The sequence below is a fragment of the Hyaena hyaena genome, unplaced genomic scaffold, assembly GCF_003009895.1.
Source record: "Hyaena hyaena isolate Hyena2069 unplaced genomic scaffold, ASM300989v1 scaffold_1965, whole genome shotgun sequence".
Taxonomy (NCBI): domain Eukaryota; kingdom Metazoa; phylum Chordata; class Mammalia; order Carnivora; family Hyaenidae; genus Hyaena; species Hyaena hyaena.
The window spans coordinates 53,047-80,875 of record NW_024082601.1 but is presented as its reverse complement, the minus strand read 5'-3'; the positions used below and the strand labels follow the sequence as shown (position 1 = coordinate 80,875).

General features: G+C 38.4%; 1 pseudogene; it reads right to left on the bottom strand.

Annotated features, from left to right (window-relative positions):
- Positions 1-2,100: 2,100 nt before the first annotated feature.
- On the bottom strand, positions 2,101-5,405 carry LOC120227044 (annotated as a pseudogene).
- Between the last annotated feature and the right edge of the window lie 22,424 nt (positions 5,406-27,829).

The window sequence follows — 27,829 nt, the reverse complement described above, 5'->3', positions numbered from 1 at the left end:
CCTTGAATGGACAGCTTGCTTTTGAAATAAAGGTTAGTATGACAAAGTGGGGAGAAAAATCACAACTAGAGGCTGGAAAGTAAGACAGAGCATAGTGCATGGGGCATAGAAAGTGAATGGGTCATTGGGAACGTCTGGTGATACAATATGGTGTGCTTATTTTAGTAATGTGGGCCATCCCCAAACAGGGGGATCGACACAACACTCTTCATTTTGCAGGTTGTCAGTTTTCACATTTGGACCCAGAACATACTGGAGTAAATGAATTACAGATGAATTGCTAACTTTAATTGCTGTCGACGGTTAACATGCTGGCACGTTTGATGATTCAGTCAATAAGTGAGAGAATTATGATCAAGATGCAGGATTTTATCATATAATCCTGGCAAATTACTATTGGAATTATAGCAAAGGAAATGGAAGGAATAAACCAGTATTAGGTATTTGAATGAAGTTGACTCTAGACACACAGTTTGGGGACACAGAGGTTTGGGAGTAGGACTACTATTTTTTATTATTAAAATTTATGCTTCATTTAAGTGCCAGATGAATATATTATTTTAATAAAAATGAACAAACTAATTTAGTAAGTTTCCCTCTTAATGGTGTCACTCTCATCCTTGAGGATGAGTTATAGCCAGTTATAAGATATAGTGAATAGACTTGGATATGTCCATAGATGTTTGTTTATCATTCCCTATGTGTCACACACAAAAAGCCCAATTAAGACTCTGGTTTCTTAGGAGGAACTTAATAGAGGACCATGGGGGAGAAGAAGGAGAAAATAGTGGGGGAGAGGGAGGGGGCAAACCATGAGAGACTCTTGAATGCCGAGAACAAACTGAGGGCTGATGGGGGTGGCGGGGAGGGAAAGGGGGGCGATGGGCATGGAAGAGGGCACTTGTGGGGATGAGCACTGGGTGTTATATAGAAACCAACTTGACAATAAACTATTTAAAAAAAAGACTCTGGTTTCTAACAACATTTCATACAGTCAGCATATATACAAAAAGTATGAAAAATGCATTTTCTTTGGATATGTAGGGATATTCTTGGTAAGAAAATGTCCAGATTTTGTAGTTTTATTTTGCTTCTTAAGAACAGAATCATTTACATGTCATTACTCTTAGTTCCTTGAAAGATATTTTCCCTTCATACTCTTCTATATCCACAGCATATTACTGAACACACACACACACACACACACACACACACACACACACCTCTCTTTTAAAAGGAAATATAGTTAGTCCCTCAAATTATAGAGACATCCTTATTATTATATCATACATTTTAGGCCATGGCTTTGCAAACTGTATAGCAGTAAAGTGTGGGTTCTTCCTTAAACTAGTGATCCAATTTAAGTTTGTCAAAAACTTTTAAGCAATTGTCTAAATGTGCAACATATTGCACCGTGCGCCATGCCTCTGACCAGATGTGGTGGATGACAGACGATTAAGCACATTTCCCAGTTCATAATCCAGTAGAAGTTATTTGGGGAAGTATCATTATACTATCACACAAAAATTATTCGTTCCCTCCTTCCTAACTGTCACTGACTATGTACCCAGTCACAGTCTACTCAAGTTCAACCTTAGGTGTAAAACTTCTTAAATGCAAAGTTGGTCATTCTTCTGCTCAAAACCCCTCAATCACCCAGAGTTCTTAGATCCATGAATCTGGCTAACTTGAACACCAAATAATTGAGTACAAGTATTAGATACATAACAGAATAAACGGGAGAGATTGAAAAAATATGGATAGGATAATGGGTGTAAGCCAAAGCTATTCTTCAAGACAAGAAGCAGACAAGGTTGGGGTGCCTTTAAATATAAATATATATATATTTAAAGTATGGAAATAGATAGGCATGCTATCGGTATATATATATATCCCCCTATCTCCTGCTATAAATGGAGTAGAACTGGAAAGAAGAGTTCCACTGAGACCCCAGGCAGGACATCTGAGCTACAACCCAGTTCCAGAAGGCACAGGCTTCCTGACTCATATCTCAGTGGCAACATAACTCTCCTTTCCCAACTGTTTCCCATCTATGGCTAAGGGGAGACATCCATCCTTCCACCCTAGGGTACCTGAGACTTACATGGTCATGGCAGCTTCCTCAACAGATGTACTGTTATCCAAGAATTCCAGGATTATATCCTAAGGGCAGTAGCCAAATGCTTGTTGATGAGGGGATGCAGCTGAGACTCTAGAATTAGAGCAGCAGCTAAGCCAACATTTGTCCACTCTAAGAATTTCAACTATAACATCTGGTAGGACTCCCATCAGGCTTGGCAAAGACTACTTCTCAGCAGTCACCTTCTGTTCCTGGGTACTTACAGACTGTGGGTACTTAACGCGAAATTCCACCATGCCAGATGGACTCCTAAGGAAGCTAGAGGTACTATACTCCTGATGTGTTAGACCAGCTACTTGCGCATCTAGGCACTTCTGAATCAAAGTACCAAAGATAAGATGAAGAACATTCTGTGTATTTCCATACATAGCCATCTCCTCTGTCCGACTGGCAGCAGGAGAAGCAGATCTAGAGCTGTGTCAATGAACGCTGTCTCTGTGCCCAAATCACCATGGCTGAGGTCTTGGACTGGCACAGCTGCATCTGACAAGTAACCGTCTACACATCCTTTGGAGACTCATTCAGGATGTTTTTCTGGGGCTTTTGCTGGCTGCACTTCTAGTAGCTAGTATGTCAATATTCTCATCAGTAAGTCATCATTGCTAGTGTACCAATGAGCAGCCACCAATATTAGCAACACGCTGGCTGTGACTCCCTAACACCTCAATGTTGCTATATTGACATTTAAACCCCCAGTTTGGAGGGTCCATTTGGTCAAGTCACAAAAGATCTCTCTGCATGCATTACTTCTATTGCATGAGGGGGCAGTAGCTTCCTTGAACACTATATATAATGGAAAAGAGGTCCCCAATTAGGAGGAACACCTAGATGATAGGAATAGAAAGAGTTAATGAATGAATGAATTCCATGACTCAAGTGTCTCACCACCTTAAAACATAACGTCCTGACTCTAGCACTTCCTCAGAAAGGTGAAGCCCCTTTGCTGGGCCTTTAAGGCTCTTCCTGCCATAAACATTGCCTATCTCTTCATTGTGTTTTCCCATATACCTTCAAATTCAAAATTCCAGAACCAGACAAGAACTTTGTGGTGCTCTTAGTCCTAAATTTTGTTGAAGGTACATTTCATTTTTGTTCCCACAAACCACTTTATAGATATTCTGGTAACCTCTACCAATAAATAGTTATGGGACTTCATTTATCAGGAAACATGCCTCACAAAACACCTGTAGCTGTAGCCCCAGGAACCAAAAGGGGCTAATATTTTCTTCAAATAGTTGTAAATTTCTAACTAGTGCTTACATTTTCTTGTATACTTAAAGGGCATCTCAAGTTTATCATTAGACTGTAGAATCATCTATATTTTACAATCATGCATTTGATGAAAATTATTGGACAGCGATGTACTTTTCAGCTTCAAGCAATGTCTTTAGTATTTTTCTCATCATGCCACTTAATTTCCCTTTTAAGAATAGCAGTTAAATCGCCATATGTGAGACAATGGCATACAGTTTAATACACATGAAGGCAGAAAAAGATGGAGGGGAGATTCTTTCCAAAGCAGTAAGATGATTGTTACCAACAAACTGATATTTCTCACCTGGCAAAATGTGAAGTGAAATATGAGCATGATAAGGTCAAAGTGAAAGTGAAGTCCTCATTAGCTTACAAAAAAGAGAGGGCCCAAACAGACATGCAGGAAAGCTTGAAGACTAACATTCAATTCTTAATTGACTCTCAGCAAGATTAATTCAAAGAAGTTTTGCCAGGAAGAATAAGCCATGACAGCATAGAGTGATATTTTTAGTTCCAAGGAAGCATTGCAAGTTTGCAGCTGAGCAAGGATACTTAGAATGAGAATCAATTTCTTAATCTTTATTACCATGATATGTTCTTAGCTATTTCACTTCCAACCTCAAGTAAGGCACTTGGAAAAGTTCTGGTGTTTGCAACCTAAACTTTCCTAGATTCACTAACATCCAAAAAAAAAAAAAAAAAGTTGTCTGAGAAGGAATTATTCACTCTTCTGTCATCTCAAAGTTCCCTACCTGCCTCTATTATCCAGGTTCTTTTTTTCTGCTTTGTAGCACGTTGTTAAAATCTGATGCAACCATATTTTCTAGCATATTTTTCTCTATTAAATGTAGATAGCAATCCGGATTTAAGAGACTTTTGGTGAGATCTATTTTGGTGTTCTATGTAAGGCATCCAGCACACTGCTTTGCACACTGGGCCAATGGTTCTATTTCCATCCTCTTACCTCCAACGCTATTCTTTTTTGCAGATAACCCGTTGATGGAAGACACAAAGTCATACAGTCTCCTTTGCCCACCACAGGAATAGAAACAGTGTTTTTCTGATTAGAGGAATTCCAACAAGTAGCAATGTCAGAACTTTATATATGAGGAATTTGAGGCCCAAAGTCATAAACTAGGTGGCCTAAAATGATGCGACAGACCAATGGTAGAACTAAGTCCTGATTATTTCTTTGTCTGGTATCTAAGTAATTATTTTTATTAATAAATCAATTTATTAAAACATTAATAAATTCCATAAGAGTATCTCTCTTCTCTGTTGTCTCAGTAGTATCCTGTAGGCCTAAGAGTATTCCAGTTCCTTATCAAGAAGTATTAGTTAATTTAGGAATACTCATATGTCTGATCATGTGATGGAGTTCTTTCTCCTGCCCTTCTTTGGTTGACTCATGTACATGGTTATTTCTATGATTCATACCTATCATGACAGTAATGTTAGAAGTAATGAGTAATTATTGGTATTTAGGAGGAAAGCCCATAAGTACCTTGTTCTGACCATGTTGCACAAATAGATATCAGTGTTTGTCTTGATACTTTCCAACTAATACACAAGACCATGTTTATATAATTACTCTTACCTATCTTCAACAAGATTTATTTAAATATCTTGGAGTTCCAATGTCTTCATCTGCACCTGAAGAACACTTCACAACCCCATCAGAGAAATGAGAGGAAAATTGTTAAATAATGTGTTTCACAATCCTACTCCCTGGTATAGAGATAGCACTGTACACAGTCAGTTGATGGTCAGGCCCTTCTTCCTCCCAAATAAGCTTCATTAAGCTGCAGACGTTTCCTGCCACTAAAGAAAGTTTGGAGGAATCAAGGAGTGTGCTCCAAAGTAATTGCAAGCTGAGGACTCATTGCCTAAGTGCCACAAAACCAGAATAAGTCCATTTCTGTACAGACTATTGTCTGTGGTGTATTCACACACCTGATAGAAATGAACTTCACTAGGCACGTGTCTGCTTCTTTTGTTCCCTTCTCCACATGTCTTGTGTCTAAGAGATAGGTACAGTGAATTTTCTGGGTGTATTTTTATCTTAGATATTTTTTATCCATTATCAAAAATAAGAGACAAAAAGAATCGTTAACTTTAGAATAATGGGTTAATTTTATAAAATCAGGGGAAAATATTTATTTAAATGGTAAATAAATGAAGAGTATGCAGGGAAAAATCACTCCACTGAGATCAAGGGACTCGAAAATCTCTTCATTAAAGGGTGGTCTTTCTCAATTCTGCAGAAAAGTCTCAAGAGATGGCTTTAAAGGATGGACAGACAGATAAATGAATAAAGATGATGTGGTATATATAGATATATCTATAAATAAATATAGATATAGATAGGCATTATTCATCCATAAAGAAGAATGCAACCTTCCATTTGCAAAAATGGATGGAGGTGGAGAATATCATGCTGAGTGAAATAAGCCAGTCAGAAAAAGAAAAATCCCATTGGATTTCACTCATATGTGGAATTTAAGAAACAGAACAAATGAACAAAGGAAAAAAAGAGAGCAAGAGAAACCAAGCCAACAGACTTTTAATGATAGAGAACAAACTGACAGTTACTAGAGGGGAGGTGGGTGGGGGGATGAGGGAAGTAGGGGATGGAAAATATGAGTACCCTTATCAAGATGAGTACTGAATCTTGTATAGAATTGTTCAGTCACTATATTATACACCTGAAATTAATATAACACTGTATACTAGTCATATAGGAGTTAAAAAAAAAAGATGGATAGACAAATGACAGAACCCTGGCTGAAAGCATGCAATAGCCTAACACTTCCACACTATGTATCAAAGAACTTCATCTTCTAAAATAAAATGACAAATATGCATCAGAGTCTGTTTTATGAATTAATGTGGATTATCACTGCACTTGAATGGTAAATGTGTCTGTCACAGATGTGTTTATGGATGTTCTATGCTGAAGTGTGACTTGATGTTTTCTCTCAAAGTTTTGGCTGATGGAGAGTGAAGATGAAATGACTATGATATATTGCACCCTATAAGGACTCTATGGTTATTCCTGAGGGGGTTGGAGGTGAACGGGCTCGTCCTTCACAATTGGGTGCCAGAGTAGAGCTACCCAATTTCTGCATCTCTTACAAATCCCATGGTTTACTTTGATTTAAAAAATATATATTTATTTGTTTTGAGAGAGAAAGAGTGCATGAGCAGGGAAGGGGCAGAGAGAGGGTAAGAGAGAATCCCAAGCAGGCTCCTCACCATCAGTTCAAGGCTCAATTTCATGAAACATGAGATCATGACCTGTGTTGAAACCAGGAGTCAGACGCTTAACCAAATGAGCCACTTAGGTGCTTCCTATGTTTACTTTTAAAGGCTGATCCTATTAATCTATGAGTTTATTTTATCAAGCCTACTTCACTCTGCCAAATATTTAATAGACAAAATATTTTGTATAAGGAGCACATCGAAATACTGGAAATAACCTGAAATATCTTACAAAAAAAAGTACCTAAGCAAAACAATGACATACCTACTCTAAGGTATATTATGGACCACTGGAGGGGTGCCTGGGTGGCTCAGTCAGCTAAGCCTCCATCTTTGGATCACGTCATTATCTCATAGTTCATGAGTTCGAGCCCTGGGTTGGGCTCTGTGCTGACAGCTCTCTCTTTCTCTCTGCCCATCCCTTGCTCATGCTCTCTCTCTCTCAAAGTAAACAAACATTTAAAAATTGTAAAACGCTGACTAAATTTACATAATGATAATAGCATGCCATCAAAAATGCTAATATTCGATGAAAGAAAAAGTATCAGTTTTGTATGCTAAGTGATTATAGTTGTGTGTGATAAAAACATATAAATTCATAATAGCATCAAAAATATTTTAAAAATATATTTCCTTATTCATACTCATTTTAAATATATTTTGGGTACACATGTGTGTTTATTATTTTAGAATTGGAAATTATTGTCTTCTATCCAAAAGATAGAAAATATGGCTCTGAATTTTTTAAGGAAATCTACAATTCATCTTCCTTATAGCTAACACCACCCCATTCTTGAGTTCCAATTTCTTTTTTTATTTTTGAAAACTGTTTTTATTTATGTTTGATTTTGTTTAGTTTAATTCGGTGTCTTTTTTTTCCTTTTTGGATCAAACGAATTTTGCTGTCATTGTTTTTGAGGTTCAGATATGTAATTCAAAATCACTGATTTTCACAAGTCACCAAACAGTTCTTATAAGCAAGTGTTTGAAGTTGCTTCTAGACTTGTTTAGATATAGAAGCTTTACTTATGAATTCCATACTGAGACATCAATTTCAGCAATACTGGTCCTAATTACATTTCTTCTCATACATCTTCATTCTTTATAAAATGCCCCCAACTTCCCTGCTTTTTATTTCTCCTTAGTATAAACCCATAATCATCCTCTGACATTAAATATTTTACTTATTTTTTATCTTTTACAATATAAGTGACATAAACACAGCATGTCTTTCCTTTTCTAAAAAAATTTATTATTTGTTGTATACAGAGCCTGATGTCTACTATACATTCAGTAAATGATTGGATGACTGAATGAAGAGAAATGGAAAGAGAGCAAAGTGATTAATTAGGAACAGGACAGTGAATCTTTACTGTCTATATGCACACTTCCTTGAACTTTCTGGAAGTGAGGTCAGGGACACATATCTGGAGTTGTCCTTCGAGGTTTCTATGTTGTTTACCAGGTTTGCTGTCAGGGAAAAGAGGAAATTATAATTTTCCTTCAAGTTAAATGTGGCCATGGGACTCCATGGCCCAGAGGAAATGAATGGAAGTGATATATGTCACTATTAATAACGTGTAGCTACCACGTTCCCTTTTCCTTGTCTCAGCTGTCATGGGGGCACAGAGGTGGGTACCCACCATCCAAGCCCTGAGTGAAGACAGCATAGAGCAGACTCCATCTTGTTGACTTGAGATGGACACGACACGTGGATTGGACATAAGCCTTCATGGCTTCATCATGATTGTTATAGACCCTGTACCTCAATCCAACTTTCACCATGGTCTGCCTCTGAAGGAACCAGAATCTGTCACATGGCAGGCATACAATAAATATTTGAATGAATAGGAAGGAAGGAAGGAAGGAAGGAAGGAAGGAAGGAAGGAAGTTGGAGAATAAAACAGGAGTGAGTGAAATGTTCTCATCTACATGAAACTAATCCCTTGAACTTTTCCAGAACAAAAGAAGTCATAGGTACAAAGCTTAGTATCATACATGTGACTAAGAATAAATGTTGAAATTAAAAGGTGTTATGTCCAACAATGGATCTTAACAACCTTAGTTAAGAATTAAATACTTGTGAAGTAACACATATGGCCTACTACTATGTGCTGGGAACTATTGTGGGTTCTTTATACAAATAGATTTAACTCAATTTATTAATTTCTATATGTGATTTAATTACTAGAATGTTGATTATTTAATATTTTATTAAACGATCAATAAGTAGCATATTAATTATGTTATTTTAACATAGATTTTCTGTTATGGACAGAATAGACTGCAGAGGGCCAATGGCAGAATCAGAAATACTGCTTGAGCAGTTGAGTAAATTGACTTTCTAAGAGAAGACAACGCAGGCTCTAATCTAAGCACCACCACTTATAAATTCTACGGCTTAGGACAAATTGTTTGACTTAGCTGAGCCTTATCGTATCAGTAAAATTAGAGTGATAATTATTCCTATCTTATAGTTTTAATGACTCAAATCAATGCCTCTATATGGGCCTTAGCCAAATGTCTGAAGTTTTAATAACTATTTCCTTCTTTGTTTTTGTTTTGCCTTATTTTTGTTTTTGCTTGTTTTTACTTCTTGAGCCCTCAATTAAAAATTATAAAGTAGGAATTATTATGTCAGTTGTGTAAGGGAGTACCTGAAGCATAGATAAATTATGTAACTTGTTGGAGGTGAGAAAAAGGGAGATGGATACTGGAAGCCCAAGCTTCGCTCACTGTGGTGTGCATGGATTTGCTCTTACACAAATCTGTGAAGCAATAAATGTTGGGAAAGCATGCTTTTCTGACATCACTATGTTAGAGATTCTATGACACAGGCCACGCAGGAGAGCATGCATTGCATCATTTACACACACACGCACACACACACATACACACAAGCACAGACAGTGAGAGCTAGGCCATGCAATTAAGCACACAGTTAACAAGCACAGAGGGACAGAAGTCGTATCAGAAACGAAATACTCCCGGTGTGCAGAGTTGGGTGAGCAAGATCATAATCCTCCCAGAAAAGGCTTTGCCAGTCATAAAGGCTGTTAAGCAAAAGAAATTTCCGAAAGGAGAAGCACAGAGACAAGTATCAGCACTTCCTTTCCAGAAGTTTCCAGGAATGTTGGTCTTTTGACTAGAGCTCCATTCCTTCCAAGCCTTACAGCGACACAGGAAGTGATAGAAATGGCAGACTGACAGGTGTGCCAGAGAGCCTTCAGGGAGAGAAGGCCCTAGATCCTGCCCCAAGCTTTCTAGTTCACAGCACCTGACAGTTTTCATTATGACATCTCCGTTTATTTTATACTTAGATTCATATCCTACGTGCTTCTTTTGCATGGAACAGGCTTCAAATCCACTCCATTTAAAGACACTTATGAATCACATGTCTACACCTGCGAGGCAAAGGGCCAGACAGCTTCTCTGTGGTACACAGTGGCCCTTGACTAGCCAGCATTCTCCTAGTGACACTCATCATTTGTCAAAAGTTTACTGCAAAGTTTTTGAGTTAGTAGCAAGACAGATTATTATCTGATGCTGCTCCTATCATTGTAGTTAACGAAAAGCAATGCAGTTAAGGAACAGTATATTTACATAAGCATAATTATGTGTTATATATTGCATATATACACATGTAAAACTATGGTGTCATGCACACATATATGTACGTACACATGAATGTGTATATATATGCACATATGTGTATATTACACATACGTGTGTGCATATACACATGTGTATATATATTTAGCTTTTATCTTGATTAATTATCAATTACTGCTTAACATATCAAAAACAGTGTCTTACAGCAGCACACACTCATCTTCTCACATTTGTTTTTGGGGTCCCTCATCTGGTCATCGTTTAACTGGGTCCTCTACTTCAAGATCCCTCACAGGCTATGATTAAGGTATCAGACAAGGCTCTGGTCAAACTGGCAAAGGATAATATGTTAATTATTTTTTTTTAATTTTTAATGTTTTTTATCTTATTTTATTTTTATTTTTTTAAATTTATTTCTGATAGAGAGACAGGTTGAGCAGGGGAAGTTCAGAGAGAGAGGGAGACACAGAATCTGAAGCAGGCTCCAGGCTCTGAGCTGTCAGCACGGAGCCCAACGCAGGGCTTGACCCCATGAACGGTGAGATCATGACCTGAGCCAAAGTCAGACACTTAACTGACTGAGCCATCCAGGTGCCCCGATCATATGTTAATTCATGGTGTTGTTGGCAAGATTCGGTTTCTTGCAGGCTGTTGGACTGTGGACCTCTGCTGCCTGCTGGCTCTTGACTGGAAGTCACCTTTAGTGCTTTCCCGTGTGGGTCTCCCCAACATAACAGCTACTTTTTCAAAGCTAGCAAGAGAGGGGCACCTGGGTGGCTTAGTCGGTTAAGCATCCGACTTTCGCTTAGGTCATGATCTCGCGGTTCGTGGGTTTGAGCCCCGCGTCGGGCTNTTATTTTGAGAGAGATGAGGAGCCACTGGAACGTTCTAAGCACAGAAGTGGCAGTATCACTTGGGCTGCTGTGTAGAGAAAAAGCATACAGGTTCACAGGTGAAACAGACACTGCTCAAGATACTGAGAGGGGTGCCTGGGTGGCTTAGTCGGTTAAGCGTCCGACTTTCGCTTAGGTCATGATCTCGCGGTTCGTGGGTTTGAGCCCCGCGTTGGGCTCTGTGCTGACTGCCAGCTCAGAGCCTGGAGCCTGTTTCAGTCTGTGACTCCCTCTCTCTCTGATCCTCCCCTGCTCACGCTGTCTCTCTCTCTCTCTCCTAGAAATAAATAAAACATTAAAAAAAATTAAAAAAAAAACAAAGCTAACAAGAGAAAGAATCATTTTTAAAATATCCTTATTTTTTTTACTGTTTGTTTATTTCTGAGAGAGAGAAGATAGTGGGGGAGAGGCATGGGGCGGGGTGCAAAGGATTGGAAGCAGGCTCTGCTGACAGCAGAAAGCCTGATGCAGGGTTCAACCTCAGAAACTGTGAGATCATGACCTGAGCTGAAGTCAGATGCTTAACCCACTGAGCCAAACAGGTGTCCCAAAATTGTCTTTTTAACCTAATAACAAAATAACCATTCTGTTATTTTTTCCATATTCTAATAGCTAGAAACAAGTTACTCAACATGAGGGGATTTCACATGGCTAAGAATACCAGGAGATGGGAATATCGGTGGGGAGGAGTATTTAGAAGTCTGCCCCCTACAGGATATTCTTTCATATCCGTTATTTTATTTACATGTTTCTCATAATAATCCTCTGTATCACTTATCATTACCCTTGTTTTAAAGATGAAGAGGATGAGGTCCTTAGTCTTAACTGACTTATCCAGAGTCATAGCACCAATAAAAGGCAGAACTGGATTTTGATTTAGGAGCCTAACTGAATTTTCTCTGTAAGTATGCCTCACTTCTCGAGCTAGGTTGGGTGACTCCCAGAAACATTACCTGATTAAAAGACCTTAATGAATACAGACAAGTTGTATTAATATAAAGTTCGACTTGTGGCATCCTTGGGTTTCCTTCTTTTGATCTTTAACTGCCTTCAACTTTTCTTGTTGGGGAATTAAGAATGAAAGAAGGAGCCCTGGATAATTCAAAGTGGTTCATTCACTTCCACAGACATTACAGATACTAGGGAACAGCTACTCAGAACACTTGGCAACACCTATTTCAGCAAGTGTTTGACTGAAGGGTTATAAGCCAAAAAGAACTTATCATGTGGTCAGTGGAAGTAAATTGTCAGACATCCATAGATCCTCCTTGGACCTAATTAAAGAAGCCAATTCCACTCAGTTGAATCACAATGTGCCCAGATCTACTTTGTGCCGGGCACTGTGGTGGGTGCTAAAGACACAAAATGAACAAGGAACAACAAATCTTACCCTCAGGAAGCTCAATATTATAGCAAGGAGTATAAGGTAAGGGACTTCAGTCACCCTTGAAGCAGTCCTTTGTGTGCACCTAACTTCTCCCAAGGTCAACACTTGTTGCCACAGGAAGTAGAAGCCCAGAAAAGAAATCTTATCTGTATAATTATGACCCTTCTGAACAAATTCACAAGACTTTGCTTAGGTCCTTCCCACCTGTCTTCTCCCTCCTGCTTCACCATAGGGAGCGATTTATATTCTATCTTCTTTCTTGGACCCAAGACTTCAATGAGAAAAGTGAAGAGATTTTAGCATTTGCTTTGCTAATGGCTTCTCAAAGGAGATAATAGAAACAAGAGCCCAAGAAAACCTCTATAGAAATCCCAGAGTTACATCCGAGTTTTGATGTACTTAGCATTGTTGAACATCTTCTGGCCATGATTGTGGAATGATTGAAGTTGAAGAATGAAGGCCAATTGCAATTCTTCATTTTGAGGGAAAAAAGGTAAAAGACTATGGGTTATTGCTGTAGAAGTGCTCTTGTAAAGCTATATTTTTATTATTTATTATATATATAATGTATATCATCTGAATTAGCAAATATAAAGAAAGGAAAGAAAAATATAATAAAATAAATGATATACAAGTATTCCTTGATTCAAAGACTTTTGAAGATGAGTTGTATCTTTTGATCTAAAAAAAAAACACTTCCACAAATGACACATTTTTTATAAAGATGCCCCTAATAGGGTATAAAAAGTTAATTTAATAATATTCAATGTCATTACATTGGGATGCCAACATTAATTAGAAAAGGTGTTTGATCACAAAAACACTATGAACTTTCTCCCCTTGTTTCCTGATGAATTTAAATATGCACTTGACAAAGGAGAGCAAGAGGGAGAAGAAAATTATGTATGTCTTTTTTTGAGAGTGTTATTTATAACAAGCATAATTAAGTGAATATGTATTCTGGATTCCTTTTTATTTTCTTATTTCTTCTATATGACCAATACGACTTTGTGTTTGTGAAACAAAGCCATTGTTAAATTTATATATATAAGCTAAAATATGTAATTCTATTTAAACAAGAAAGTTTATTCACTTTTTAATATTCACCTGAATCTAAATTCCAGAACGCATAACCCAAACTGTGTTAGTTAGGGCTGTGAAAGAGACAGAAGTTTATGGGAAAAAGTGTATGAATGTCAATATTCACTGGAAAGTCTACTATGTAGCCGTCATCAGTGGAGGATAATTGGGTAATCACCTCATCTGCTCTGGTAGCTCTCAAGCACAGAAAAAAAAACAAATAATTCAACTATGCATAGGTTTGGTGGAGGTGATCATGGTGAAGTGTCTGCTGTTATGTGTTATCTGTTATATGGGTATTGTGAGGTTATTCACTGCCTACTGCTAGGCCAATTCTTTGCCTTTGTCTCAACCAATTCAGACTGGCTTTGCCTAAGACAGTTGCACCTTCAATGTTAAGGCAGGTACTTATCCTAAACCCAGAAACAGTTACAGATCTATGGCCACCATGACAATTCCATTACATTTGGATAGTAATTGACTTAGGAAATGGCATGCAAGTCAGTGCTGGGCAATAAAATGTAAGGTCAATGTTTTGGATTGGAGTTTGTGGTGGGAAAACGTTCTGGGGACTATTTTCCTCTCAGAAAAAAACCAGATCTTGTGAAGAGAAAATCTAATGCCATTTTTATTCTTATTGCACAATTCTTCTAACACACAATTGGTATTGGTGTGGGAAGATGTTGCCTAGAGAATAGCAGGCATATTATGACTAAGAGGTGACAAGCTAAAAGTTGAGGATGGGAGAATAATAAAATAGAGACAATCGTTGCACCAAGCCCGGATCCTACATTTGGTTTCTATTTGAGGCCATCTACTCTCTTTGTTTCTCAATTTAAATCTACTCCAGAATTCTGTGGTAGGAGCTTACTTGTCTCTGCAGAATCAGAGAAGGGCAGTTAATGACTTTTCCAAGCATCCCCAGCTAGTGAGATGGGGACACATGAGCTAGTCTTGGCCACCAGCCAGATGCAGCCCCTTGGAACTTGAACCTGGAAAAGGTGGCACAAAGAAGGGGGGAAGGAGGATCTCATGGGTCTTTGGTGCTGGGGTGGCAGCTGTGTCACCTGTGGCACCACTGGAGGTTCAGGAGCCCTGCCTCGAGGCTGGCCCCCAGGTGAGTTCCCCACAGTCCTTGTTATTTTCTGCTCTGTGTCCCTGCGTTCTCACCAAGCCTGGTTCCTCAGCAATCTAAGAGCCTCCCCAAAATGCTTCCCACACTTTCTTTTTGCTAACATCAGCTCAAGTCAATTTGGGATGTCAATAACTTGGAATGAAGAATCATACTTGATTTGTAAATATTCCCATGCCCAGTTCAAGAAAGTTTAGGGTGGAATTCAGGAACTTGTACTCTGAAAAGACTTCCCCAGTTGATTCAGATTATCAGCTAAATGTGGAGCTTACTGGACAGATGGCCCCTTAAGTCTTTTTCATATTGAAATTGTTTCAACCTCTGCTTCCTGCTTTTTAAATGCAATGAGATATACAATCTTTTATGATTCATTTTTGGGAGAGGACAAGTGACAGGAAAGGGAGAGAGAGGGGGCCAGAGGATCAAAAGCAGGCTCTGTGCTGATGGGCTGACAACAGCGAGCCTGATGTGGGCCTCGAACTTACAAACTGCAAGATCATGACCTGAGCTGATGCCAGACACTCAACTGACTGAACCACCCAGGTGCCCCAAGATATCCACTTTTAAGCTCCTTTATAAGCAGAATTAGCCTTTGGTGAAACTGTCCAGTTAGTTAAGAATCCCTTAAGAATCCTGTCTCCCATCCCACTCTCAGACGTTTTGCACTCAGGAGCACCTGCATCTTGGTTTCTCTCGGTGCACAGAGGCACCCCTTGTCCCTCCGTATTTACCAGAAACTTTCCTTAGGACAGAAGGTCCCTCTTTAGTGTGAATACAAACCATTCTTCTTCTCTCAAAATTATCCACATTTTCTTTTCTGTCTCAATGTGGAAAAAGATTTTATCTTTAGAACATGAACATCACAAACACAATGACGCCAGTGACTTTTATTTACAAATATAAAGCTTCATTCAAACATTGGGAAGATAAGAAGTTTGCTTACCTACCTATATATGGATGAAGTAAGATTTCCTAAGATGGTGGCATATAAGTCACTCCCTCTCAAACTGTTTTTAGATATTTCAATACTGCTGGATGAAATAAAGAATTGATTGTTTGTGTTTTGAACCAAGATCAATGGATAAATATAAAAGGGCATTTATTTTTACTCAAATGAAAAAAGGGAAAAATACCTTTCACTAAATGTATCTAGATGAAACACCAATAAGTGTAAATCTCCAGAGAAGCCTGTTTTTACCTTAATCACAGGATCTCATACATGGAAATTAGCTGATATGTTCCCCAGATGACCCTTTCACTTACTTAGAAGGATTTGGTTTTTGTTCTTAATATAAAGAAGCTACCAACTAGTGAATCTGGCCTCTGCATAGACATTGCATACTTCATTTCTCTATACTGTCGCAATAATCTTGTGAAGTGGTAGCTATGCATTACTCAGATGAGAACCGCATGGTTCAGAGACTTTAATTAGTTTGTGATTATACAACTTGTAAGCATCAGAGCTGGAGTTCAAACCCATGCCACAGAGCCAAGTACTTCCTACTACCGTTTGCAGTCACATCTTTATTTTTAAAAAAATTTAATGTATTTTTATTTATTTTTGAGAGAGAGAGAGACAGAGAGAGAGAGAGAGAAAGAGAGAGAGAGAAAGCATGAGCAGGGGAGGGTCAGAAAGAGAGGGAGACACAGAATCCGAAGACAGGCTCCAGGCACTGAGCTGTCAGCACAGAGCCTGACGCAGGGGCTCAAACCCACGAACTGTGAGATCATGACATGAGCCAAAGCCAGACGCTCAACTGACTGAGCCACCCAGGTGCTCCTGCAGTCACATCTTAAATGCAGAAAAGTCCAAGGTGCACCCCTGGGAATGAGTTTCACGTAATAATAGATGTGTATGCAAAGGTTCTGTTTTTTTCAATATGTTTAATGATCTACTTTCCCACTGAGAAGTTCAACATGTCCTTAGGACCAGGGCTGTGAGTGCACTTGATGAAGATGCCTCAGTCCCTGAGGCAGAGCTTTGGAAGACCAGGTACATGGATGTCCCTCGAGTCTTTCTGGACACGAGCGTATAGAGGGCTTTGGGACAAGGCTTCACCTTATTCATTTGTTTGCCAGCATACAGTCCAGTGTATGACACAGAAACACTGCTCAGTAAATATTTGTGGAGCCTCTCACAGCCAAAGGCAGAATTCCAAATAAGTAAAATTAAAAAATAGGGAAAAAAACATAAAAATTGTGTGGTGATATTTTCCTGCTCTGTGCTTTTCCATATCTGAAAGAATTTATATTAGCATGGATCTTTCATTTGCAGAATTCCAATCGTGCTGTATTTTCTGGTTCAGCCTTAGGAGATTGGCAGAGTTTTGCAGAATGAGCACTACTTAAATGAAGTTGGAAATTAGGAGGGAAATCATCTCATTCCCTTTACCCAGAGCAGTAAGCTGACAATCCTCGAAGAGCTGAGATAGGCTTGAAACCCAATATATTGAAGTGAGATATTAGGAAATTATTCTACCTGGAATCCTTCTTGACTTAATGAACAATTAAATTTCATTCTTCCTTTGAAATTGCAGAAGTGAGTGAGCCCAATTGCTCTGAGCTTCCTTCTTTAGAATATCTTCTAAAGGCAATAATTTACTAGGAAAGTAATTGCACTTATTGTTGGGGAAATGCTGCCATTGTGGATTATCAGCATGTTTTGTGGAACATTAACTATTGAAGACAATAAAGGACATTGTTTGAAGACAATCAGGACCATTTATAAAATGTCTTCCCTCAAGAAATTAGCAGAGTGAGGATGGACTTCACAGAAAAATAAGCCTGGATTCAAATCTTGTGCTGACACAAGTGGGTTGACCTTCTGGGGAAGTTCATTCTCTCTGCCTCTCATTTTCTGTTTTGATAAAGTTACAATAGTGGTATGTACCTCACCAGTCGGCTACAAAGATTAGATGAGATTATGTGCATATATGGTTGCTGGTATAATTCCTAAAACACATGCAACATTCCATCAAAATTGCCTTCCACATTAAGTAAAATAACATCAGTTTGTTGATGCTAGTTTTTGGTGACATACAGATAAGATGACCTGACAGAAGGGGTGCTGACTGTCCTGTGTGACCTCAGGAAGATCATTTAATCTCATAGAACGTCAGGCTTCTCATCTGTTAATGATGGGAAGAGTAACAAATTGTAGTGATCATCAGGAAAATAAAGTTGGCATGTGTCAGCAACACAGAACTTGATGCCCAGTAGGCATGTTAGGTGGACTTACTCCCCATTCACTCAGTGTTGATGTCAAAAACATCACTGGTACCATTGAGAAGCTAACTTTGAAATGCGCCATACTGTTCTGAGAAACCAGGCATGGTCTAATGGAAAGGCTCCTGGTCAGGACACCATATTCCCTCTGTGGTCATTTTGATCCTTCGTCTTATTGGTGTTTTGTGATCTTCCTGCATAGTCATTATAGTTATTTTGTTCCTCACAAGTTTATGTGGCACAGCTTACTAAAGATTTTAAAAGTGGACAGTTGTTCCCCTTGAAAACATAAAAATCTGAGTTTGCCTCAGTTGCTATGTTCTGTGTCAGATCCTACCATCTAATGAAGATAATGAATTAAGGGACTCTTCTTATTGTATACATAAATAGCCATTTTATTACTTATTGCAAAGGCAAACAATATGAAAGATGCACTGAGTGGTGGCTGCCCTATAATTCTCTGCCCTAAGAATGGGGAATTGGGGTAAATGCTCCTCCTAAGGTGACCTCTGAGTGAATTCCCACACGTTTTCTTTCAAGCTAGATAGCAGTTGTACCCAAGCCTCTTGATTGTGATTAACCATCCCAAAGGATCATCATACAATGAATGTCTAGTTTAAGAGTGTTGAAAGTTTATAAAGGCAGTCACACAGAGCCTTGTTATTGTATAAATATAAAAATAAACAAATCAGAGATTACAGTTTTTAAACTTGAGCACTGTGGTAGCTCCAACCAAGGACTCTAACTAAACTTTCCATCCAGCATGGACAGACAGTTCATCGGTTTTGTTTGTTTGTTTGTTTGTTTTTTGTTTCTGTTTTTTGTGTTTTTTTTGTTTGGGTTTTTTATATTTAATATTTCTGGGTCAGTTTTAGAATACAATAAAATAACTGCCAAGTGAGTGATATTATAAGTGTGATTGTCATTATTCATTATTATGAAGTTGTTCATTATAAAGAAGGCATTGATAGCAGAAGCAAAAAGAAAGGAAGAGAATAATGTAGTTAAACTAGCCAATCTAGAGATCATTCAATCTCCTGAAACAAAGGTTAACACAAATAAAAGAGTGTATTATTGTAAGGCCTACCAAAGCTTTATGTATATGAGATTTTATTGGCACTGTGGCAGACACACACACAAGTGGACTAATTCCACTTGCCCTGTGAACTCTACCCTGTGACAAGCATTTGGGAAGAAGTGATGGTTTACATTTCTGCCCTTCAGCTATATTACAGAGCTGGTCATTCTGGGGCTTGTCTACTATATGCAAATAATCCAATTTTTTCTTCATGTTAAATATATTTTCATTTTCTTCTCAAATCTTGATTCTTGTTGGCATCACCAACATCAGGTGGCAATTGGCAAAGATGCTTAAATGAACTTTGTATAACAACTCCTCCTTCAAAGCCCCACTACTATGCTCAAGAACCGACTATCTTCTCAGAATGTTGACTGCCTCACCAATCACAGGCAGGGATGCCTTGGGACACCATGTCCCATCTGCCTTGCTAAAATAAATAAAATCTTGAGCAGGTTTTAAGAGGCAATGAAAGGATAAATCCTCAATTTTTAAAAAATGTATGGGGAGATAGGATTTGGCAAAATATAATTACTCAAGTTGGAAAAGGTCCAAGATATCAAGTTTAACAATCATAACTAAAAACTATCTATGTCTTGGGACCTTTTTAATGATCACTTTTTTGCAGCATATCAACATCCACTCTCAATTCCCAAGTCCCCAAAGTGGAAAGCGCATCATAGGAAGGGTCATCCCAACCTCTTTCGGTAGGGTCTGTAGCAAAGCCAGCAGGTGGCTGAAATGCTTCAAGGACAGAAATGCTATGTTCCCAAGGATCATGGCATCCAAAAGAAAGTGAAGTCTCTAATCTCAGAGATGAGACACCTTCTGGAAACTTATTCTCAAGTGTCCAGAAAATGTTGTTGGCTGTTTTCATCATTACAAATGTGTCCAGGCAAGATGATGTGTGATGTCTCCTTTGTGCCTCCCCTGGGCTGTGCTGAGTAGGGGAGGATGTTGAGGAAGAGCCAGTCTATCTGGCTCTGCTGTGCATTCATGCAGATCCAGAGTGACCTCCCTTCTGCACCCTGTCACCTTGTCATGGAGGCCATATGATGAGACTTTAAAAGGCCACCTTGAGGAAGAATAAGGGATATTCATCATAAGCCATAGAAGGAGAGTTTGATAGAATAGAATCAAAGTTCCTTAAGGACATCGGGAGCTGAACTGAAAGTTATAATTAAACAGGGAGGAGATCAGTGAATATATTTCATCTGGCAAATTGTGCCTTGGGAGGATTGTATTTGGGAAATTATGACATTATGATCTGTGCAAGGTAAAGAGGTGATGCTGTGTGATTTCAGGGGACTTTACGTGTAAAGTGCAGAAGGAAAGTAATGAACCTCACCAACTGCTAGCCATGAAGAATAGAAAAAAAAACATATATATTTGCATTGATTATTTTAATTGATTTACATGGGGTGCTCATAATATTTCCCCCAAATCTTTCATGAAGGGGATGTGGTAGCTGGGGCAAAAATGGGATCCCAGAGGACTGAATACTCACAGAAGGGACTCCACTGCGACAAGGAAAGACATGACATTTTGGGAAATAGAAAAAATCCCAGCTCGATACACAAATCTCTAGGGCAGCAAATCCAAAGGAGGCAAACCAGAGGTCACAGCCCATGATGGAGAACCAAGAATATGCACTCTGGAGACATGACAGTGGACAAGCTGAGACCAAGTTGGGGTGACAGAGACTGGTCATGAGGGACTGAGAACCACATTGTTGCTGATGACTTAGCTTCAGCAATGGCAAGAGTGCAAACTGTGGGCACTTCAATTTGGCTTAATGTTAGAGTCTGATGAAAAACTAAGGCAACAGCCTGCTGGGCCAAGTGAAATAGGTAAGTAGGTAGGAATTATTTTCTAAGTGCTTGCTAACATTTATTTTTCAAAGACCTCATCATAAACATTCATTCCTTTCAAGAAGGAATGAAAACCAGAGCAAGTATCAAAGAATATGAGCATCTTATTAGAAGCAAATTAAAAATGTATTTAAAAGGGGATGCAGACAATTGCATGGAAGATAAGAGATTAATTTCATCTCTTCCAATCCCCAAATTATTTCAAAACTCTTGTGTTATCATTTTCCTACACTAAATATGGATCACTTATATACTTTAAAAATCATCATAATCATGATCATCTAAAATAAAATCTCAGACATCAGATGAATTAAACATCCCATGTTTAGTTGAGCATTTTCTTAAATTACAGATGGTCACATAGTTGGTCAGAAGAAAACAAATTAGGATCTCCCACTGATCCCCTACTATTCCAATCCATTCTCTTCTCTGGTTTCTATATCTGGCTTCACACTAAGGTGTGTACTACGTTCATGAGGGTAGATTATTTGACAATAGATCCATCTATATAAATTAGTATTAACTTGAAGAGAAATATTTTGGAATTTCCTTCTCAGCTCCATGTTATGAAGATAAAGGACACTTTGTATTTCAAGTTTCAACTGGATACTAGTTCTTGACCATGAGTTAGGACAGACATATAGATTGTCATACATAGCATCATTTTGCATAAAATAATGTTGGTGACATAATATTATTTATAAGAAAGATAGAAAATCATACATATAACATTGTATTGATTGTGCAAGTATCTTGTGCATAGAATATGCATACCCCAATACTAAAATATGTTATCTAGGGACATTATCTAGGATAATGGTTGAGAGTGATTTATTTCATTATTAATTTCCGTATCAGTCTCTTTTTTTTTTAATATTATAGAAGACTAAGCATAAAAATATAATGTATAAGAAGTAGTAACTTATGAAAAGACTTTGATTTGGACCATGAAGAGCAAGACTTAGGATAAGATGTATCTAAAGACATTAGATCTCAGATTCTTTAAATTAAATGAATTAATTTATGAGAGTGGCTTGATACATGATTTGACCTCAATACATCCTTGTTTACTCCCTTTATTTTATAGCTGCACACTCAAAACAACAGTGATAAAGCATTTCAAAAGACCCAAGTGATAACTAGATTCTTGCAATACCACTCACTTCTATGGAGTTACAAGAGAAAAGAAATCGCCATGTTGCCATCTTCATTCTCATAATCTCAGAGTGTTTAGCCTAGTGCTTAGAAAGCACTCTGGAAAAAGGGGGCGGGGAAGATGTGGGGGAGTAAACACCTACTAAAGTTCTGCTGACACAGTTTCTAAGTGTTAATGGAAGCTGTATGCAATATTCAGTTTGGAATTCACATCTATTCAAGACTTTGTTTAGATGATTCGAAGAAATTTACTTAAATGTGAAAAACTGTGAAACTTACTGGCAGACAGATGAAGAGGAAGAATTATTCCAACCATTTACAGATCAGATCTTTTCTCTTAGACAACATATACTCATTGCTCAAAGTTCAAACGTTACCACTAAATGCTCCTCAGGAAATGTGCATTCTCCCACTATCCCCAGAAAGGACCCACACTATTAAAGAAACAGGGGTGGCTTTCTAATTTGACACTTCTAAAAATACTTTTCTTTAAATTTTTTAATGTTTTTTTTTTTTTTTTTTGAATTTCTGATAGAGAGAGACAGCTTGAGCAGGGTAGGGTCAGAGAGGGAGGGAGATACAGATTATGAAACAGGATCCAGGTTCTGAGCTAACTGTCAGCACAGAGCTCGACACAGGGCTCAAACCCATGAACAGTGAGATCATGACCTGAGCCGAAGTCGGAAGCCCAACCGACTGAGCCACCCAGGAACCCCTAAAATATCTTTCTAATGTTTATTTATTTTTGATGGGGGGAGGGGCAGAGAGAGAGGGAGACAGAAGATTCAAGCAGGTTTTTCACTGTGAGTACAGAGCCTGATAGGGGGCTCGAACTCATAAACCATGAGAATGTGGCCTGAGCCACCGTTGGGTGCTTAATCAACTACACCACCAGACACCCCTATTTTGACACTTCTGCCTATCCGTTTACTCAATTTTCCTTAACAAGATGCTATGGAGACATTAATAAATATTTCAAATATTCCTGGGTCTCCTCCTTTGGTGCCCAATGTTGTGAACTGTTTAATATATAGAATCATAAGACACAACTACTAACATTAAAACACTTTCAATCTAACAACAATGATAATATGATCAGCCTAGATAAAATCACAAGTACAAAAATGGAGAGGGGCTTTAGAGAGTTGTTTTTTCTTTTTAGTTCAACTGTTGCCGAAGGCTGGTCTGAAGACTTCTGTAAAGTTTGACCTATTTCTGCCAGAATCTCTTGAGAACTGTAAATACTGATTACTACAGTTAAACATCTTGAGATTAATTTTGATAAAGAAATTTCTGATGCTATCATATGGGACACCGGAAAGATCCTGGAACTCTTACTTGACTCATTAAATTCCCATTTTTATCTAAGTCCTATTTAGAGGAGTTTCTTCTAACTAAATGAGTCCATGATATTCCAAGTGGCTGTCTGCACCGCCAAAATGGTAACTTTTTTTTAGAAAACTGTGAATGGTCACCTTTGTGTCTTAACTTAGTGGTCAATACCTACAAAATATGAAAACATTTTTCTTGAACTGGACTGAAAATACAAGCAAGCATCAACGGCATGATTCCAAATATAAGTGCATGGGATCTTCAGACTAGGGAGCAACCTTGCAGTGTTTGGGAGGTTACAAGTATTCATGGATGTAAACATAGAGCTTTTTAAACTCAACACACAAAAATCAGGTCATCTGTTTAAAAAACGGGCATAAGACATGAATAGACATTTTTATAAAGAAGAAATGCAGATGGCTAAGAGAACACATGAAAAGATACTCAACATCACTCATGATCAGGTAAGTACAAATCAAAAATATCATATCACCTCACACCTTTCAGAATCACTAAAATCAACAACATAGGAAGCAACAGGTGTTTGCAAGGATGTGGAGAAAGGGAGACCATCTTACACTGTTGGTGGGAATGCTGGCTCAGCCACTCTGGAAAACAGAATTGTGGTTCTTCAAAAAGTTAAAAATAGAACTACCCTGGGGTGCCTGGATGGCTTAGTTGGTTAAGCATCCCACTTTCACTCAGGTCATGATCTCGCGGTTCGTGGGTTCGAGCCCCACGTCGGGCTCTGTGCTGACTGCCAGCTCAGAGCTTGGAGCCTGTTTCAGAGTCTGTGACTTCTTCTCTCTCTGACCCTCCCCTGCTCATGCTGTCTCTCTCTCTCTCTCCTAGAAATAAATAAAAACATTTAAAAATTTAAAAAAAAAATAGAACTACCCTGCAATCCTGGAACTACTAGGGTATTTACCCAAAGGATACAAAAATATTGATTCAAATTGATACATGCACCCCAATGTTTGTAGCAATATTATCAACAATAACCAAATTATGATCAGACCCCAAGTGTCAAATGTCCATTGACTGATAAATGGATATTAAGAAATGGGATATATAGATAGTTAACGATATAGATGATATATATAGATATAGATGATATAGATACAGATATAGATAGACATAGATAGATTAGATAAATTAGATAGATAGATAGATGATAGATAGATAGATAGATAGATAATGAAATACTACTTAGCCATAGAAAAGAATGAAATCTTGCCATTTGCAACAATATGGATGGAGCTAAAATGTTTTATGCTGAACAATATAAGTCGGTCAGAGAAAGACAAATACCATATGATTTCACTAATATGTGAAATTTAAGAAACAAATGCATATGGTGGGGAAAGAAAAGAGAGGGAAATCATAATACAGACTCTTAACTACAAAAAACAAACTGATGGTTACTGGAAGGGAGGTGGGCAGGGAATGTGCTAGATGGGTGGTAATAATTAAGAAGGGCACTTGTTGGGGTGCCTGGGTGGCTCAGTTAGTTAAGTATCTTGATCTTGGCTCAGGGTATGATCTCATGGTTTGTGAGATGAAGCCCCATGTTGACCTCTGTGCTGAGAGAATGGAGGCTACTTGGGATTCTCTCTTCCTATCCTCTGCCTCTCTCTCTCTCTTTCAAAATAAATAAAATATCAAAATAAAAAAGGAGGGCGCTTGTGTTGACCACTGGGTGTTATAAAGTAAGTGATACATCACTAAATTATACATCTGGAACTAATATTTCACTCTAAGTTAATTAGTTGGAAATTAAATAAAAACTTAAAAAAATAGATGGAGCTTTCTAAGTTAAGACAGTTTCTATGGATTTTATATGTCTTAAACTATACCATGATATTCAGGCAAAAATCAAAAGATGTTACAATATAATAAAGAGAGAAAAGGCATTAAATTCTGTGTGATCTTATGGGAGTTGGCTCAGCCCAGCAAGCGAGGCAGCTCTGGTAGAAAAGGGAAGAATATCTATGGAGGGAGACATATTTAAGGGGCTTAAAAGATGAAGACATCAACTTAAGAGTGTGAAGGAACTCAGAAGGCTCCAAAAGTACAGATGATCTTTCTGAAGGACTGGGTTAGATGAAGTCAGGAAAATGAAGCTGAAGCTGCCTCATGAGCTACCAATCTAGCATAACAAAGACATTAAAAAAATAAATAAATCACAACCTGAATCTTTACCTTTAATCTGCTTGTTAAATACATTCAGATATACCAGGACCCTTCTTTTGAACACTATCATTAATTAGGTGATTGAGCCCAGAATGAACCAGGAGCTGTTACACATTAGCATGTCCTTAATAATTGGCATTGCCTGATTCACAAAGCATCAACTGTAAAAGAGAAACAAATTGGGTGAATATAAATGTTCTAATCCATTTATTGTACTGAGTCAGGCTTTCCATCACCCATACCTCCTCTAGGAAAATATGCTGAAGTTACAGGAAGGGAGTAATGAGGTGCAGGTGATGGACAGGATACAGAAAGTAGGAGAGGGGCACCTGGGAGACTCAGTTGGTTGAGTGTCTGAGTTTTTATTTCAGCTCAGGTCATGATTCCTGGGTTGTGAGTTCATGATCCCAGTGCAGAGCCTGCTTGGGATTATCTCTCTCCCTCTGTCTCTACCTCTCTCTCACAAAATACTGAAATACATTTTTAAAAAAAAGATTCTCTATCTCTCCCTCTTCCTCTCTCCCTGATCATGTGGTCTCTCTCAAAAAAAAAAAAAAAAGAAAGGAAAATAAAAAAGAAAGAGATGTGGTGACAACTTTGCCTACAAGAGTGAAGAGTTTAAAGAGAAAAAGCAGAGATGAGGAAAATGAAACAGGATGTGAAATTGCCCTGAATACCGCTAATACTGAAAAGATTTGATGAAAGACAATAAAGCCATTTGTGAGAATCCACAGTGCGATTTTGTAAAGTACTTGAAAAACACTGTGCCATAAAAATGACTTAGAGGAATGTGAGCAGATCAAGAAAAACAAGTGAAATTGTGAGGTTTTTGTTTTTTGTGGGTTTTTTTGTCATTAAATCACAACTGTGCTATAAATGTGGTAGCAGCAGCATATAGTTTTTCTATGTTCCTCTTCCTGGGAACTTGAAAATAAAAAAGATGATAGATAGATAGATGACAGATGACTAGGTGGATGGGTGGATGGGTGGGTGGATGGATGGATGGATAGATAGATAGATAGATAGATAGATGATAGATAGATAGATAGATAGATAAGATAAGAGAGATAAGAGAGAGCACGAGACAGAGAGAGAATTAAAAATAATACCCACCGTATTTTCAGTAGCAAGTTGCATAGTAGGGTTTGCAGAAACTGTAGGAAGGACAGCAATAGCTAAAGCACCTGCCGTGAAAACCGTAAAGGAGGGCTCACCCTGAAACACAACATCATACTCAAAATAACTGGAACCAGAGCAGGAATTCGCACTTTAGAAATCCAGCAGGAGACACAAGGGGCAAGTTTGGGGAAGGGGAAGACTAGAAGGGCCTTTCTGAAAGCCTCTAGAAGACCAAGCAGTAGCGAGAGTACACTCGGAGGGCTGGAAATTTCCTTGAAGGGTACTGACTGCGTCTCCTGTTTGCAGTGGGCAGTGGCTGCACGGGCAGGACAGGAGACCACACTATGAGACCACAGATCACTGCCGCAATCTCACCGCGGTGCTGTGTTGGAGGAACCATTCCGGTGTAAGGCAGCTGGGAGATCTTTAGGGCTGTGAAACCCATAGGCTGCCGTGACCCCCAAAGGTCCTGAAATGGGCTGAAGAGCACTAAGGTGCGAACTCCGAAGGATTGAAAACGTTCATTTGGAAATATTGTGCAAAATATCAATACAAAGATATTATGTTTAAAAATGTGAGGGCTGCCTGGGTGGCCCAGTCAGTTGGGCGTCAGACTTGGGCTCAGGTAATGATCTCACGGTTCGTGGGTTCGAGCCCCATTTGGGGCTCTGTGCTAATAGCTCAGAGCCTGAAGCCTGTCTTCTGGTTCTGTGTCTCCCTCTGTCTCTGACCCTCCCCTGTTCATTCTCTCTCTCTCTCTCTCTCTCTCTCTCTCTCAGAAATAAATTAAAATGTGAAAGCATAGCAAACTTAACCGAAGGCTGAACGTTATTGAGGAAAATTTTCTATAAACATACACATTCATTGAAACCACAATGTCACAGAAGGATCATAAAGTGTGGGTGAAAGAGAAAGTGGAAGCAATGGGACAAAGGTGGCATTGTACTTGAGGAAAAAGAAAATAGGGTAATAGCAGAAGGAAAAAACATCACAGGGAATAAGACACAATGAAGATTCATAAAGAGACATACACTTATATACACGGTAAGGCATTTAGAGAATAGAGAACAAGACCATAAAAGATAATTAAATAAAAT